Here is a 15,441-nt window from a genome sequence, read left to right on the forward strand (position 1 = left end):
AAACTTTCACCAGTTTCCTTGGAGCGCACCCCTGGAGCCGGGGTGGGAGAGTAGTTATGGTGTAGAGAAGTGGGGGTGGGCCCCAGATTATGTTACGCAGCCACGGGGCAGTCAGAGTGGAGGCGAGCAGGAGGGGAGGGGTACAGAGTGTGGGTGCCAGCAGGGGTGGGGGGAAGGAGAAAGTACAGGACAGCAGGCAGGCGGGGGGGGCAGCCAGGGGGCGAATGAGGCTGAAGGAGGGTGGAAGCAGCAGTGGGACTGGGAGGGGGTGGGTGGCGCGGATCAGGGGTTTTGGGGTGCAGGAGAGACAGAATCCCCTGGAGAGGCAGAAGAGGCAGGACAGAGGTGGGGGGCAGGAGGGGTCAGCCAGGGACGGGGTTCAGGAGAGGAAGGGTCAAGGCAGCACTGGGACTGGCAGGGGCTGAGCGGTGGGGAGCAGGGGGCCCCGGGTTTCGGAGACCCCAGGCACCAGTGGGGCTGGTATGATGAAGAGATTCAGCGGCAGTGGGGAGAGTGCGGAGGGGAGACAGGGCCACATGGGGGCGCTGGAGGGGTCAGCCAGGGCTGGAGCTCAGCAGAAGAAAGAGTCTGGCAGTGGGACTGTGAGAAGCTGAGTGCGGGGTGGCAGCAGGAGGGACTGACCAGGAAGGGCCCCAAGGAGGGAGGCGTAGAGGGTCAGTGAAGCAAAGAGGAGGAGGGGAAGCAGGAGTAGGAACAGCACCTGGAGGTTGAGGAGGGACAGTTCAGTGAAGGTGAGGGAGCTGGAGTCAAGAGACAGTCTAGTGGAGGTGAGGGAGCTGGGCTGGAAGGACAGTCTAGTGAAGATGAGGGAACTGGAGTAGAGGTAGAGTCTAGTGAAGGTGAGAGTGCTGGTCTGGAGGGACAGTCTAGTGAAGGTGAGGGGATTGGCGTGGAGGGAGAGTGTAGTGAAGGTGAGGGAACTGGAGTGGAGGGAGATTCTAGTGAAGGTGAGAGTGCTGGTCTGGAGGGACAGTCTAGTGAAGGTGAGGGAACTGGAGTGGAGGGAGAGTGTAGTGAAGGTGAGGGAACTGGAGTGGAGGGAGAGTCTAGTGAAGGTGAGAGTGCTGGTCTGGAGGGACAGTCTAGTGAAGGTGAGGGAACTGGAGTGGAGGGAGAGTCTAGTGAAGGTGAGGGAACTGGAGTGGAGGGAGAGTCTAGTGAAGGTGAGGGAGCTGGAGTGGAGGGAGAGTCTAGTGAAGGTGAGAGTGCTGGTCTGGAGGGGCAGTCTAGTGAAGGTGAGGGAACTGGAGTGGAGGGAGAGTCTAGTGAAGGTGAGGGAACTGGAGTGGAGGGAGAGTTTAGTGAAGGTGAGGGAGCTGGAGTGGAGGGAGAGTCTAGTGAAGGTGAGGGAACTGGAGTGGAGGGAGGGTCTAGTGACGGTGAGGGAGCTGGAGTAGATGGAGAGTCTACTGAAGGTGAGGGAGCTGGTCTGGAGGGACAGTCTAGTGAAGGTGAGGGAACTGGAGTGGAGGGAGAGTCTAGTGAAGGTGAGGGAACTGGAGTGGAGGGAGAGTTTAGTGAAGGTGAGGGAGCTGGAGTGGAGGGAGAGTCTAGTGAAGGTGAGGGAACTGGAGTGGAGGGAGGGTCTAGTGACGGTGAGGGAGCTGGAGTAGATGGAGAGTCTAGTGAAGGTGAGGGAGCTGGTCTGGAGGGACAGTCTAGTGAAGGTGAGGGAACTGGAATGGAAGGAGAGTCTAGTGAAGGTGAAAGTGATGGTCTGGAGGATCAGTCTAGTGAAGGTGAAGCAGCTGGAGTGGAGGGACAGTCTAGTGAAGGGGAAGGAGTTGGTCTGGAGGGACAGTCTAGTGAAGGTGAGGGTGAAGCAGTGGAGGGACAGTCTACTGAAGGTGAGGGAGCAGCAGTGGAGGTTCAGTCCATTGATGGTGAGGGAGCTGCATTGGAGGGACAATCTAGTGAAGGTGAGGGTGCTGGAGTGAAAGGAAAGTCTATTGAAGGCGAGGGAGCTGGAGTACATGGACAGTCTCGTGAAGGTGAGAGTGCTGGGCTGGAGGGACTGTCTCGTGAAGGTGAGAGAGTTGGTCTTGAGGGACAGTCTAGCGAAGGTGAGGGAGCTGGAATGGCCGGACAGTCTAGTGAAGGGGAGAGTGTTGGTCTGGAGGGACAGTCTAGTGAAGGTGAGGGAGTTGGAGTAGAGGGACAGCCTAGTGAAGGTGAGAGAGTTGGACTAGAGGGACAGTCTAGTGAAGGTGATGGAGGTGGAGAGGAGGAACAGGCTAGTGAAGGGGAGGAAGCTGGGCAGGAGGCACAGTCTAGTGAAGGTGAGGAAGATGGGCTGGAGGAACAGTCTAGTGATGGTGAGGAAGCTGGAGAGGAGGAACAGGCTAGTGAAGGTGAGGGAGCTGGAGTGGAAGGACATTCTATTGAAGGTGAGAGAGATGGAATGGAGGGACAGTCTTGTGAAGGTGAGGGCGTTGGGCTGGAAGGACAGTCTAGTGAAGGTGAGGGTGCTGGAGTGGAGGGACAGTCTTGTGAATGTGGGGGAGCTGGAGAGGAGGGACAGTGTAGTGAAGATGAGGGAGCTGGGCTGGAGAGACAGTCTAGTGAAGGTGAGGGAGCTGGGGTAGAGGAAGAGTCTAGTGAAGGTAAGGGAGCTGGAGTGGAGGGACAGTCTTGTGAAGGTGAGGGAGCTGGAGTGGAGGGACAGTCTTGTGAAGGTGAGGGGTATGGGCTGGAGAGGCGTTATAGTGAAGGTGAGAGAGATGGGCTGGAGGGACAGTCTAGTTAATGTTAGGGTGTTGGAGTGGAGGGGCAGTCTAGCAAAGGTGAGGGAGATGAAGTGGAGGGAAAGTCTATTGAAGGTGAGGGAGCTGGAGTGGAGAGACAGTCTAGTGAAGGTGAGAGTACTGGTCTGGAGGGACAGTCTAGTGAAGGTGAGGGAACTCGAGTGGAGGGACAGTCTAGTGAAGGTGAGGGAGCTGGATTGGAGGGACAGCCTAGTGAAGGTGAGGGAGTTGGAGTGGAGAGACAGTCTAGTGAAGGTGAGACAGCTGGAGTGGAGGGACAGTTTTGTGAAGGTGAGGGAGATGGGCTGGAGGGACAGACTAGTGAAGGTGACGGAGCTCAAGTGGAGGGACAGTCTAGTGAAGGTGAGGGAACTGGAGTGGAGGGAGGGTCTAGTGACGGTGAGGGAGCTGGAGTAGATGGAGAGTCTAGTGAAGGTGAGGGAGCTGGTCTGGAGGGACTGTCTAGTGAAGGTGAGGGAACTGGAATGGAAGGAGAGTCTAGTGAAGGTGAAAGTGATGGTCTGGAGGATCAGTCTAGTGAAGGTGAAGCAGCTGGAGTGGAGGGACAGTCTAGTGAAGGGGAAGGAGTTGGTCTGGAGGGACAGTCTAGTGAAGGTGAGGGTGCAGCAGTGGAGGGACAGTCTACTGAAGGTGAGGGAGCAGCAGTGGAGGTTCAGTCCATTGATGGTGAGGGAGCTGCATTGGAGGGACAATCTAGTGAAGGTGAGGGTGCTGGAGTTAAAGGAAAGTCTATTGAAGGCGAGGGAGCTGGAGTACATGGACAGTCTCGTGAAGGTGAGAGTGCTGGGCTGGAGGGACTGTCTCGTGAAGGTGAGAGAGTTGGTCTTGAGGGACAGTCTAGCGAAGGTGAGGGAGCTGGAATGGCCGGACAGTCTAGTGAAGGGGAGAGTGTTGGTCTGGAGGGACAGTCTAGTGAAGGTGAGGGAGTTGGAGTAGAGGGACAGCCTAGTGAAGGTGAGAGAGTTGGAGTAGAGGGACAGTCTAGTGAAGGTGATGGAGGTGGAGAGGAGGAACAGGCTAGTGAAGGGGAGGAAGCTGGGCAGGAGGCACAGTCTAGTGAAGGTGAGGAAGATGGGCTGGAGGAACAGTCTAGTAATGGTGAGGAAGCTGGAGAGGAGGAACAGGCTAGTGAAGGTGAGGGAGCTGGAGTGGAAGGACATTCTATTGAAGGTGAGAGAGATGGAATGGAGGGACAGTCTTGTGAAGGTGAGGGCGTTGGGCTGGAAGGACAGTCTAGTGAAGGTGAGGGTGCTGGAGTGGAGGGACAGTCTTGTGAATGTGGGGGAGCTGGAGAGGAGGGACAGTGTAGTGAAGATGAGGGAGCTGGGCTGGAGAGACAGTCTAGTGAAGGTGAGGGAGCTGGGGTAGAGGAAGAGTCTAGTGAAGGTAAGGGAGCTGGAGTGGAGGGACAGTCTTGTGAAGGTGAGGGAGCTGGAGTGGAGGGACAGTCTTGTGAAGGTGAGGGGTATGGGCTGGAGAGGCGTTATAGTGAAGGTGAGAGAGATGGGCTGGAGGGACAGTCTAGTGAATGTGAGGGTGTTGGAGTGGAGGGGCAGTCTAGCAAAGGTGAGGGAGATGAAGTAGAGGGAAAGTCTATTGAAGGTGAGGGAGCTGGAGTGGAGAGACAGTCTAGTGAAGGTGAGAGTACTGGTCTGGAGGGACAGTCTAGTGAAGGTGAGGGAACTCGAGTGGAGGGACAGTCTAGTGAAGGTGAGGGAGCTGGATTGGAGGGACAGCCTAGTGAAGGTGAGGGAGTTGGAGTGGAGAGACAGTCTAGTGAAGGTGAGACAGCTGGAGTGGAGGGACAGTTTTGTGAAGGTGAGGGAGATGGGCTGGAGGGACAGTCTAGTGAAGGTGACGGAGCTCAACTGGAGGGACAGTCTAGTGAAGGTGATGGAGCTGGGCAGGAAGGACAATCTAGTGAAGGTGAGAGAGCTGGAATGGAGGGACGGTCTTGTGAAGGTGAGGGAGATGGGCTGGAGGAGCATTATAGTGAAGGTGAGAGAGATGGGCTGGAGGGACAGTCTAGTGAATGGGAGGGAGCTGGATTGGAGGGACAGTTTAGTGAAGATGAGGGAGTTGGAGTGGACGGAAAGTCTAGTGAAGGTGAGGGAGTTGAAGTGGAGAGACAGTCTAGTGAAGGTGAGAGTGCTGGTCTGGAGGGACAGTCTAGCGTAGGTGCAGGAGCTGGTGTGGAGGGACAGCCTAGTGTAGGTGAGGGAGCTGGAGTGGAGGGACAGTCTAGTGCAGGTGAGAGTGCTGGTCTGGAGGGACAGCCTAGTGTAGGTGAGGGAGCTGGAGTGGAGGGGCAGTCTAGCGCAGGTGAGAGTGCTGGTCTGGAGGGACAGCCTAGTGTAGGTGAGGGAGCTGGTGTGGAGGGACAGTCTAGCGTAGGTGCGGGAGCTGGTGTGGAGGGACAGTCTGGTGAGGGTGAGAGAGTTTGGCTGCAGAATAAGCAGGTGAAGGCGTTAGAGGAGGAGGGCCTGGTGGGTCTGGGTGATGAGGAGACACTACAGCGCCAATTCACAGATGACTGCACTGAGGTAAAATATTTCTTGTAAATATAGGATGATTTGTAAACGCACGCACACAGTGTGTGGAATAGTTGCAGCATCTCAAGGTAATATTCCCTCCTAACAGACCAGATACATGTAGAGACATGTACTGAGTGTGGAATAATACAGGAATAGCTGAGTCCTCACTCTGTGTGTCCACCTGAAGCTCAGAATATGCTAGAAGGGAGGAATAATCAGCTAACAATGAGAACTGATTAAAGCTGTCAGTCAGTCAGTCAGTTCCGTGTTCAGTCACTGATCAGTGACCTTTCCTCTGAGTTTTCAAACAACTGCATATGTGGAACATGTCAAACGAATGAGAAATCCATCCATGTGAGCATGTAGTGAACCCCCACCCCCTCCATGATCCTTTGCATACCACAGCAACTTCTGACATTGGTTAAACAAAGGCCATCACAGCAGAGTCAGACCATAACCAAAATTAGTTACAGCCTCTGCCAATGAGCAACACCGGTGTTTACCTTTAAAAAATGACTTGTCTTTAGATATGTGCGTATCCAGTCACATTACGAACATATTTGTCAGGTTTCTGAAAGCATCACATTTATTCATATAGAGCGTGTTCTGATTGGCTACGAGGTAGCCTTTGTTATGTAATCTTATTAATCTGCCACTTGAGTCACTTAAGGATAGGGAACATTTTGGTTCACTTTTTCTGTTTTTTCCAATTTAATGCCAGAGAGGTTTAGTCTCTTAAGAGTGATATTAGCAAAAAGTAAACCCCTCCCCCACCCCAGAAGAGTGTACTTGGAGGCATTGTCAGATCGAAGACACCCATAGTCTCTGTGCTCATTATTTACTTGTCCCCGCATCCTTCCGGTAATCTGCACGAGGACAGGTCTTCTACGTCAGAGGTCAGTGGGGGCGTTGAAGTATGCGTGGATGTCAGTGTGCATGGAAGTGCATTCCACCCTAGTCCAGGCTCCAGCATCCTATTTCTGTAGCCTCAGTTTTCATCACTCTACAGCAGGGGATGGATTTACAATGAAGATGTCTTTTTCACCTTTTCTACTCAAGGTTTTTACGTTTTATTTTAGCTTCCAATGCCGCTCTTCTTTCATGTGGACTACGAGTACTTAAAACCACTAACTGAATTGGATGCAATTATTGAAATATTCAATAAAATAATATATTTCTGTTCACATGAAAGCTTAGATGCAGAATTTTCTCCAATGAAGCATGTTTCTTTTACTTTTCTTTGTCCCAGCCTGAAATGGATGTGAGCGACTCATGGTTTCTGTCAGAGACTCTGCATAGCCTTAGATTTCTGCGGGTCGCTCTTTTATTTCAGCTTGTTTGTACCACCAAAAGTATCTAACCTTGGGGAACCCTCTTCAAGGTCATAAGCATGTGTCTAAAACCCTCTTTGTGTTTATAATCCGAGTCTCCCCATCAGTTTCTGGTTGAGATGGATGCTTGCTGTGCTACAGACGTTTCTCCAGCGTGGGATACTTCACACGTGGTTGCCAGAGCAACCATGGAGAATGATCAAGCAAGGATGAGTTAGGAGTTGGAGTGCGTCACCGGGATTGTAAAACTGTCACCTTATCTACTAAATAACAGCTTGTTCTGTTGTTCATCTCGCTGTAAGTGGGGTACCTCAGATCTATCACTGTAGTGGTTTCACGCCGAGTCTTCAGGTAAAATCCACAGCTGTGTTTTGAACCTTGGGATTTGGGTGCACCGATCAGTGCCAAGAGTTGAGCAAGACACAATAATGGAACTCTGTGGGAGTCAGTGGTTGCTCTGGCAGGGGGGAGGTAGTGGGGACTGACAATAACATCAGTCAGGACCCGATTCACAAAGGTAGACTTAGTCCTGAAGTGTAATTGAAATCTGAAGTCTAACTTTAGACCTGAAGTCCAAACTTAGACTTCAGATCTAGCCTATACTTTAGGTCTAGCATTAAACTTAAGGTCTAACATGGACTTCAGGTCTAAAGTTGGATTTCAACTCTAAATGTACCTTGTTGAATCAGGCCCTCCGTGTCTGAGTGGTAGACGCAAGGGTAGGTTTGTTTGTAAATCACAACAATAATTTGTATTGTTTACTTTACAGCATCTTGCACCTGAGGCTCTGGAAGAAGGTAATGGCTGTATCTTCTAGAATTCTTTATATTTGTTATTGAAACAAGCATTTTTTGGGACACGTAGGACCATCCTTGCTATACTAAGGTCCCCCTTGGAAGAAAAAAGTGAAGTCTGCCTACCACCCATCAACTTAAACAGGGCATAACCATTCACATTTATATAACCAACAGCAGGATATAATTGATTATCTAATAGACAATATAAAGTCCTTGAACTGTGCATATTTCATAGAAATTGCTCTTTATTGTCACAGATGAATGTTCAGTTTGAGAAATGCATTGTCCCAGATCAGTTTCCAATTTGGCATGGTTCTTAGTACAAAATAATACATGACAACCTGGATTCTTCATACAGAGTAATTTTTAACAGCCAACACATGTTTTGTGAAAAATCGCTTCTTCGGGGCTCACTTATGAATACAAATAGAACTATCTTGAGGGCCTAGCTTGAATTTCTTTATCTCCCTTGATAAGGGTATCTGATCCGACTGCTTCAGTATAAAATTACTCTGTATGAAGAATCATGCTCGCCCTGTAATATATTGTAATAAGGATCAGGTCAAATTGGAAATTCATCTGTGACAATGAAAATACATTTCTCCACCTAACTGGGCTTTGTAGGACTAGCGGCGATAGCCGTGTAAATCAGTGAGGGTCAAGCCATTTTACCAATCTCCTTCAAGGAGACATAACTACTAGTCTTGCTTGTCTAAAAGATTGAGTCAGTCTCCGTTTACTGTGATATTTTTTCTCTTTCTGTCTGTAGTTGCCGGTCGTCTCTCTTTCTCTTTCCTCATTCTTCTCTTCCTCTTTCTATTTTACTATGTCCTATTGCCTCTCTGTCCCCCTTTTGTAGCTCTCCCGCTCTTTCTCTCTTTTTATATCCCTCCCTTCCTCTACCCAACCAAATGCTCTCTAATTTTATTGTATTTATTTTCTTGTGTAGGCAATGGGAAGCAGACTTATGCAACGCTTTTGTAAGTATGCCTGATAACCTTCTGAACTGTTGATGCTGGTGAAAGTGTAAGAGGGTGAACTGACTGCCACCACTTACCAGCACTCACTCTTTTTAGCTTTCACACCCTGTGTGTCACCACCAAGTTCTCTTTGAGCTATATCCCATGTCACACCTCTCACGTGCAGTGCTGGAGCTGTAGTACAGAAAATCAGAGTAGAAAACAGAAGGGGTCCCTGACTAGATAAGGAGAGAAATCGAGGGAGCAACACTCTGAAGGCGACACATGCGTCTCTCCTACTGTATTCACAATATATCACATCAATAGTTGCTCTACATATTTTTAGAAAAAAATGTTATTTTATTCAACAGATAACTACTTCATTATACAGTTTCCAAGCAGAAAAAAGCAAAAATTCCCTAAGCTAACCTGAAATAAAAATAAAGCACATCAACATACTTAAGACAAGACAATAATAAAGAAAAACTCCAATTAGGGACCGACAAACACAAAACCACAATAGCAACAGACCAACATACAACAACAAATATCACATAATGATAACCACACCTATATATCAAGCAAAGAGTTCATTACTCATAATTTATCACAGATAATGGCAAATCCATGTTCTATACCAAAACTACAGTTGTCAGTCTTTTGTCCAACTACTAATAGGGGCACATTCAGTGCCAGCAGATGATTATTAATTTCGAGCGCTGCAGCCCTTTCGTGCGCCACTTGGTGATAATCGAGATTCGCGTACTAGTGATTATTGAAATAGTTGTCCATAGTGAACACTGTAACTCTTTCATGGGCCACTTAGAGATCCTCCAAGATCATGGTAGGCAACATAGACTTCTTACTGCCACTCAGTAACCTTTCGCCAACTCTTGGCCGTTGCCTAGCCGTTGCTATTGGCGACGCGCATTTCGGCTATTGTGGCTTTGTTGGCCCTTAATTGGAGTATTTCTAGATTATTGTCTTGTCTTATGTATGTTGATATGCTTTGTTTTTATTTCTAGTTAGCTTAGGGAACGTTTGCTTTTTTTCTGCTTGGAAACTGTATAATGAAGTATGTATATGTTGAATAAAATAATATTTTTTTCTAAAAATATTTATAGCAACTGTTGATGTGATATATTGTGAATACAGTGGGAGAGATACATGTGTCGTGTTCAGAGTATAGAAAATCAGATGCAATTAAAATGCAGGTTATATTAGAGATTAAGGGCCTTGTTTATAATTTGATAGACACGATACTCTGTCACAAAAGTGGTGTATGTCCCTCCACTCCACTGCAAATGTATTAGAGGCACTTGTAATTCAGCAGATGGGATATCTTCCACGGTTTCACAGAGTAACAGTCCAACAAACTCTAATTAATACCAAAATGATTTATTTTACTTACTTTATTTTGGGGTTCTGTGGCTTGTGCAAACTGTTCCATCCACAATGCTTTGCAGGTGAGCAATATATAGTAGTTTGGGCTTATATAATATATAGTTCTCAATGGAGTCAAGTAAAAACAGTTCAATGAATTGGAAGGGGTACCACTTAAAGGTGATAGGGCCAGCTGAGATAAAGTTCCGAAAGAAGCGTCCCATCAGGCAGGTGAGATAGTTACTTTTGAGTGTTTGTCTATTGTATTCAGCACTGTGCAAAGGGGTACAAGGTAGTGACATTAGTATATAAAATTATAGCATGACCTCAGTCCCCCATTGTGTTAATCGAGCATCATTCATGAGCACTGACTTGAGAAACATTATAAAAAGCACAAAAAGAGAAAGTCTAGATGCTCCCTTGCTCAGAAGTGGAATCTTATTATTTCTGCGATATGAGAGATGGCGCCCTGCACCCTGGTACTCAGTGGTTAGTACTGATCTCACCTGAGCAGTGAGAGAGGTATGACAGGAGGAACTTCCTTAACTACTGGATTTCATTTTTATAGGGAGTGTACTCTTTGAGAAAGGTGTGTGTGTCTGTGTGTGTTTCTGATGTATACATCTACCTGTGGATTGCTCACCTTTTGAATACCCCCAATGCGCCACCAGAAAAAGCGTTACGAAGGTGAGAAAATTGTTTGTTGGTATAAGCAAAGCCAAAGTTGAATAAAAACTGCAGCTTCTTTTCACATGTTTTGTTTTATAGATCCAGGGAGACGCTGGCCAGAAGAAAATGGTGGCACAGGTATACAACTAATGTGTTAATTAGTAAATATTTTAACTGAAAAGAGAAAATGGCGTAACAAACTAGGAGTTTCTTAATTCCTTGAATAAAAGTGAGCACAGACTGAGATCCAGTCACCAGGATATTATGAAGCACACAAACATACACACAAAGAACACAAAAACAGACATGGGGCCTGAGTCACAAAGGTAAACTTACTTTTGTGTAAGTTTAAATATTTTTTGGTATTCACAAACTACGAGTCAATGTTAAGTTTCTGCTGTGGAGAGTCTGCAGTTGGGGCAGAGAACTTCACACATAAAAATTGAGGATAGGCCTATCTTTTTATGTGCATAGCTCTCCCCCCAACTGTTGAGTTTTTGCAGTTGTAAACTTACTAATAGGCCAGGCCTATATTTTTATGTGTGTAGTTCTCTGCTCTGACTGCGGATCCTAAATTTAGTATTAACTTGTAGTTCGTGACTACCAAAACATGTAACTTACACAAAAGTTTGTTTACCTTTGTGAATCAGGCTCCATGTTTTCTTGTATACTTATTGAGCTTTAGCAGGACCTCTCACAGCAGTGATGTTCGTAGCATCCCAAGAGTGGAAATAACGGAGTTACTTTCTGGGTAGCTACTTTAGGACAACACATGGAATATGGTGGTTGAGTTGTGCTGTGCAGGACAAACAGTCATGTATGCTATGTAAATGTACATACGGAATGGCAGTGAAGGAGGGTCATTTTGTTGATGGACGGCATTGATTGAATGTTGGATACCTTGAGTCCTTAAGAAAAGGGGGTGTATTTTTATTTATCCACTGAGCTCCACTAGGAGGTCATACACACACCTGCAAACACAAATATACTACCACTCATTGTGCTGTGGTCTGTGCACATAAGAAGTATCTGCTAAAAATAAATAGGTTCATTTTTATAAAGGGACTGTGTATTATAGACTTTTTAAGACCTCTAGTTAATACATGTCACCCATGACGAGTACAGTTCAGTGACACACTGGGTTTTATCTAAGTCATACTTTTCTTTTTCGCTTTACAGATTCTTTTGTTGTTGTTTCCACAAGAAGAAATAGGTGTTAATTGGTAGTGGTGCCTTCAGGTGCGTACCTTTCTTGATTTCCACCCTGGAATGATTTAACCATGAGCTGTAGATGTGAGTGATACCCAATCAGTTTCTGACCGTTTCACACAAACCATCAAGTGAAAATGATGGATTTCCCATTTTGCGGTTTTGTGCATCAGTGCTGTTCCTGTACCACTCCTCTAAGAAGATCATAAATTCTGCAGGTACTAGCCTCACCATGTCATACCTGCTCGAAAAAACCTGTTGTGTCACAAGCTCTTATTTTTCAATAACTGCTTGGTTTGTGTGTGGAACCTGTGCAGGTGTGGAGCATCATCTTTGTGATAGACCAATTGTGGCACCACAGACAACTGTGTCTACTTTAGTCCTATTTTGTAACTGAGGTTCCTTTCTCTGCACTATGACCCCCTGATCCTGCTATTGCTATGTCAAAAAGCACACAGATACTTGTTAACCTTGTGGTGCTTAATGTCCTAGGGCTTGTGTACTTTGACAGGTACGCAAAAAAGCAAGAAGCATTTTCTCAGAAGTGGTCCCAACTGAGCCTGACTTTGCAGACGTCCCTTCATATATTTTAGTCTATGGTTTCTTTATCTTGATCAAACAGAGAACAGCCTTCTACAAGGGTCATACACGTGGATTTAAATCTTCTTGGTTAGCATGAACCCTGTGACCCAGTGGATGAAGAAGCTATTGAGAAATTGTCATATCTTGTTGTCTAATTAAACATCAGAAAAGTCTGCTTCAGTGAACCACCAAAAAGGAAACTTATGAGCAACAAGAGAACCACACTTTGAAGTACTATCTTGTGCATAAACACAGGATTAATGACTTAGGGCCTCATTTCAACCTTGGCGGTCTTTAAGCAAGACCGCTGAGGTACTGCTGTGCTGAAGACCGCCAGTGCAGGTGGTTTTCTGCACAGCGTATCATGACTCCTGGCAGCCCTCCACCCTTTTTCGGACAGAGAGCCGCCAGCAGCCATACTGGCGGTCGGTGGGGAAGTGGAGGCTGCTCCACCGCCACGTCATCAGAACACCGCCCACCGAATCACGTCCCATGATTTGGTGTGGCGGTGTTCAGGTGACGGGGAGCTGGCGGAGGATGATCACGGAGGATCACCGGACCAGGTAAGGTGATCGTCCATTAGGGGAGGGGGGTGGGGGGTGTTGTGTGCATGCATGAGGGTGTGAGTGTGTAGAGGGTGTGTGTGAGTGTGTGTATGCATGTGGGGGGGGTGTTGTGTGTTTGGAAAATGTGTGAGTATCTGTGTGTATGTCTGTGTGTATGTGTGCGTGTATGTGAAGTTGTAGTGTAAGTGTGCGTGTAGGGGGTGTGTGTGTCAATGTTAGGGGGGTGAGGGGGTTCCAACCACCTTTGGGGGTGGCATGGGGGTCGTGGGTTTGGGGGGAGGACACTGGGGAGGGGGAGAGGGGTGGGGGAGGCCCCTGTCAATGCCAGGGAACAAACTCCCTGGCACTGATAGTTCCTACCGCCATGGATTTTGTGGCGATACAGAACCCCAAGAACTCCAGGGAGGTATGCGGGGTCGTGATGCTGCCGGCAGTGTAGTAACGGCCGCCGAACTGGAGACCGAAGCCTCCAGCCCAGCGGTCATTACCACCCTGGCGGTCGGAGTGGAGAAGTGGCAGTTTTTCATGGCTGTCACCGCCATGCTTGTAATCCCAATTGTTTTACCGCCGGCTTGTTTGTGGTATTACCGCCACTTCTCCACTGACCGCCAGGGTTGTAATGAGGGCCTTAGGCTTTACTGCTACTGATCCACCTAAAGCGTAGGGGGCTTTAAGTCTTGCTAGGTACATTATAAGGTATATCCCCTCCTCAGCAAGCAAGACTGTCATGTCTAGCTACCTAGAATGTTGTGGGTGAGACATGCAATCAAAGAACTATTTCCAGCCATTCCTATAGACGGAGAGCCTGATGAAGCAACAGTGATTTGTTTAGGATTACAGACTGACTAACAAAAGAGTACTTTTCCAATTGGTCTTTATTGAAGTTTGGTAATATACAATGGGAAGGCAATATTTTGAGACATTTAGTAGTCTGACAACACTAAAGAATGCAACCTTTTGTCATTGAATATGTGAGCATTTGGAGTGCACTGTGATCTCGGGTATCCATGTACACTGACGTGAAGTATGGGTGAGTTGGCCTGATATGTGCAATACGTTTCTCTGTGTGAGAGGGCGGCCCTCAGCCATAAGAAGTCTGAGTTCGGACCGATGGCCATGACCAGTGTATTGACTCCAAGCTCTGTGTGCCAACTGCCCGAGCAGCCCAAGGACACAAGCCCTGACCAGCAGTCCTTCAGGGTGGCCGCCTGTCCGGGTCAGGCTCCGATGTAAGCAGTATCAAATCCCATCCAGTGATTTGGTTGGCCGAGCCCGCCTGTACTACCAGTCTAGCGGTGGACTTCGTTCTGTCATGCCGCCAGAGGAGACTGAATATCAAAGGCATTACCAAGGGTTTCAACTTACACAACAACTTAGAAGACCTGCCTGATCAGGTCTCTTAGACAAAGATGCTGCCATATTACATATCTGGACACAAAAGCATAGTGGCTCTTAGAGACACCAACCAAGAATGGTGAATATTCAATGCACCAAATTGGGTTACTGGTTTAGGGGGGTGAAACCCTACTCAAGCAGTAACCACAATCTTTGTCAGGGTGAAGTCACAGACAAACCCCAAATTAACCTGTGCTCAACCATCTGGTAGCTTCTCACAAGAGCAGTCAGACTTAACTTAGAGGCAACGTGTAAAGTATTTATGCAGCACGTCAAACAGTAATAAAGTCAAATACAACACAAGAAAAATCCCACACAAATTACAAATATAGAGTAAAACTTAATAAACAATTTAAGATCAAAATAACAAAAATCCAATCAGTAGAACCGGAGATATGCAATTGTAAAGATTTTAGTGAATTTAGCCCCAAAAAGCACTGAAAGAAAACTGTGGTTATCTGATCGTACCTGGCTGGGACAAAGTCATATGTTCAGGCCAACTGAAATGGAGCATGGGCCAGCTGCAGGGACCCAGTTATGCCTGCAAAACAAAGTAGCTTAAATCCTGGATGCAGAGCGTTGCGAGGCCTTGTGCCGAGGATGCATAGCGCAGCCGAAGCGATGTGAGGTCCTGGTATGTAGACGCATCGAGCATCGTCTCTTCCAAGGAGCTTCAAGGCGAGGACCTCCATCATCATCAAGGGGGCTATTGACCAGGGGGTTTGTGATGTGAGGGCCTGCGTTGACAATATGTTGCGCTGCGGGGCTTCTGATGCAGAGTCCTGCATTGGCGTCAAGGATGCCATCGAAGAGGGGCTTACAATCTGAGGACCAGCACCAATGATGCTTCACTCACCGGCTCTGATGCAGACTTTTCCAAAGGCAATGTGTCTGTTCCATTGGGAGCAAAGCTGGGCTGACAGAGCACCTTCAGGCTCACTTCCAATGGTCCAGAACTCAGGAGGCACCACTTGGGAGGGTATCACTCACAGCAGGCAAAGTCCAGTTGTGGTGTTCAAAGTGGCTGGAGCCTTCTCTCCCCGAGGCGGTGGTCAGGAGGACAGCCAACTTTCCAACTTGGCGGTCATGGGTTCAAGAAGCAGGTCAAGTCCTTTGTGCAGGCAACACGGCAGTAGATCGGAAGTCCTTGTTGCAGAGCAACACAACAGGCCTCCTTCTGAGTTCCCCCATAGGTCCAGATGTGTACTGAAGAGCTGGGTCTAACAGTCT

This window comes from Pleurodeles waltl, chromosome 9 (assembly GCF_031143425.1).
Source record: "Pleurodeles waltl isolate 20211129_DDA chromosome 9, aPleWal1.hap1.20221129, whole genome shotgun sequence".
NCBI lineage: Eukaryota > Metazoa > Chordata > Amphibia > Caudata > Salamandridae > Pleurodeles > Pleurodeles waltl.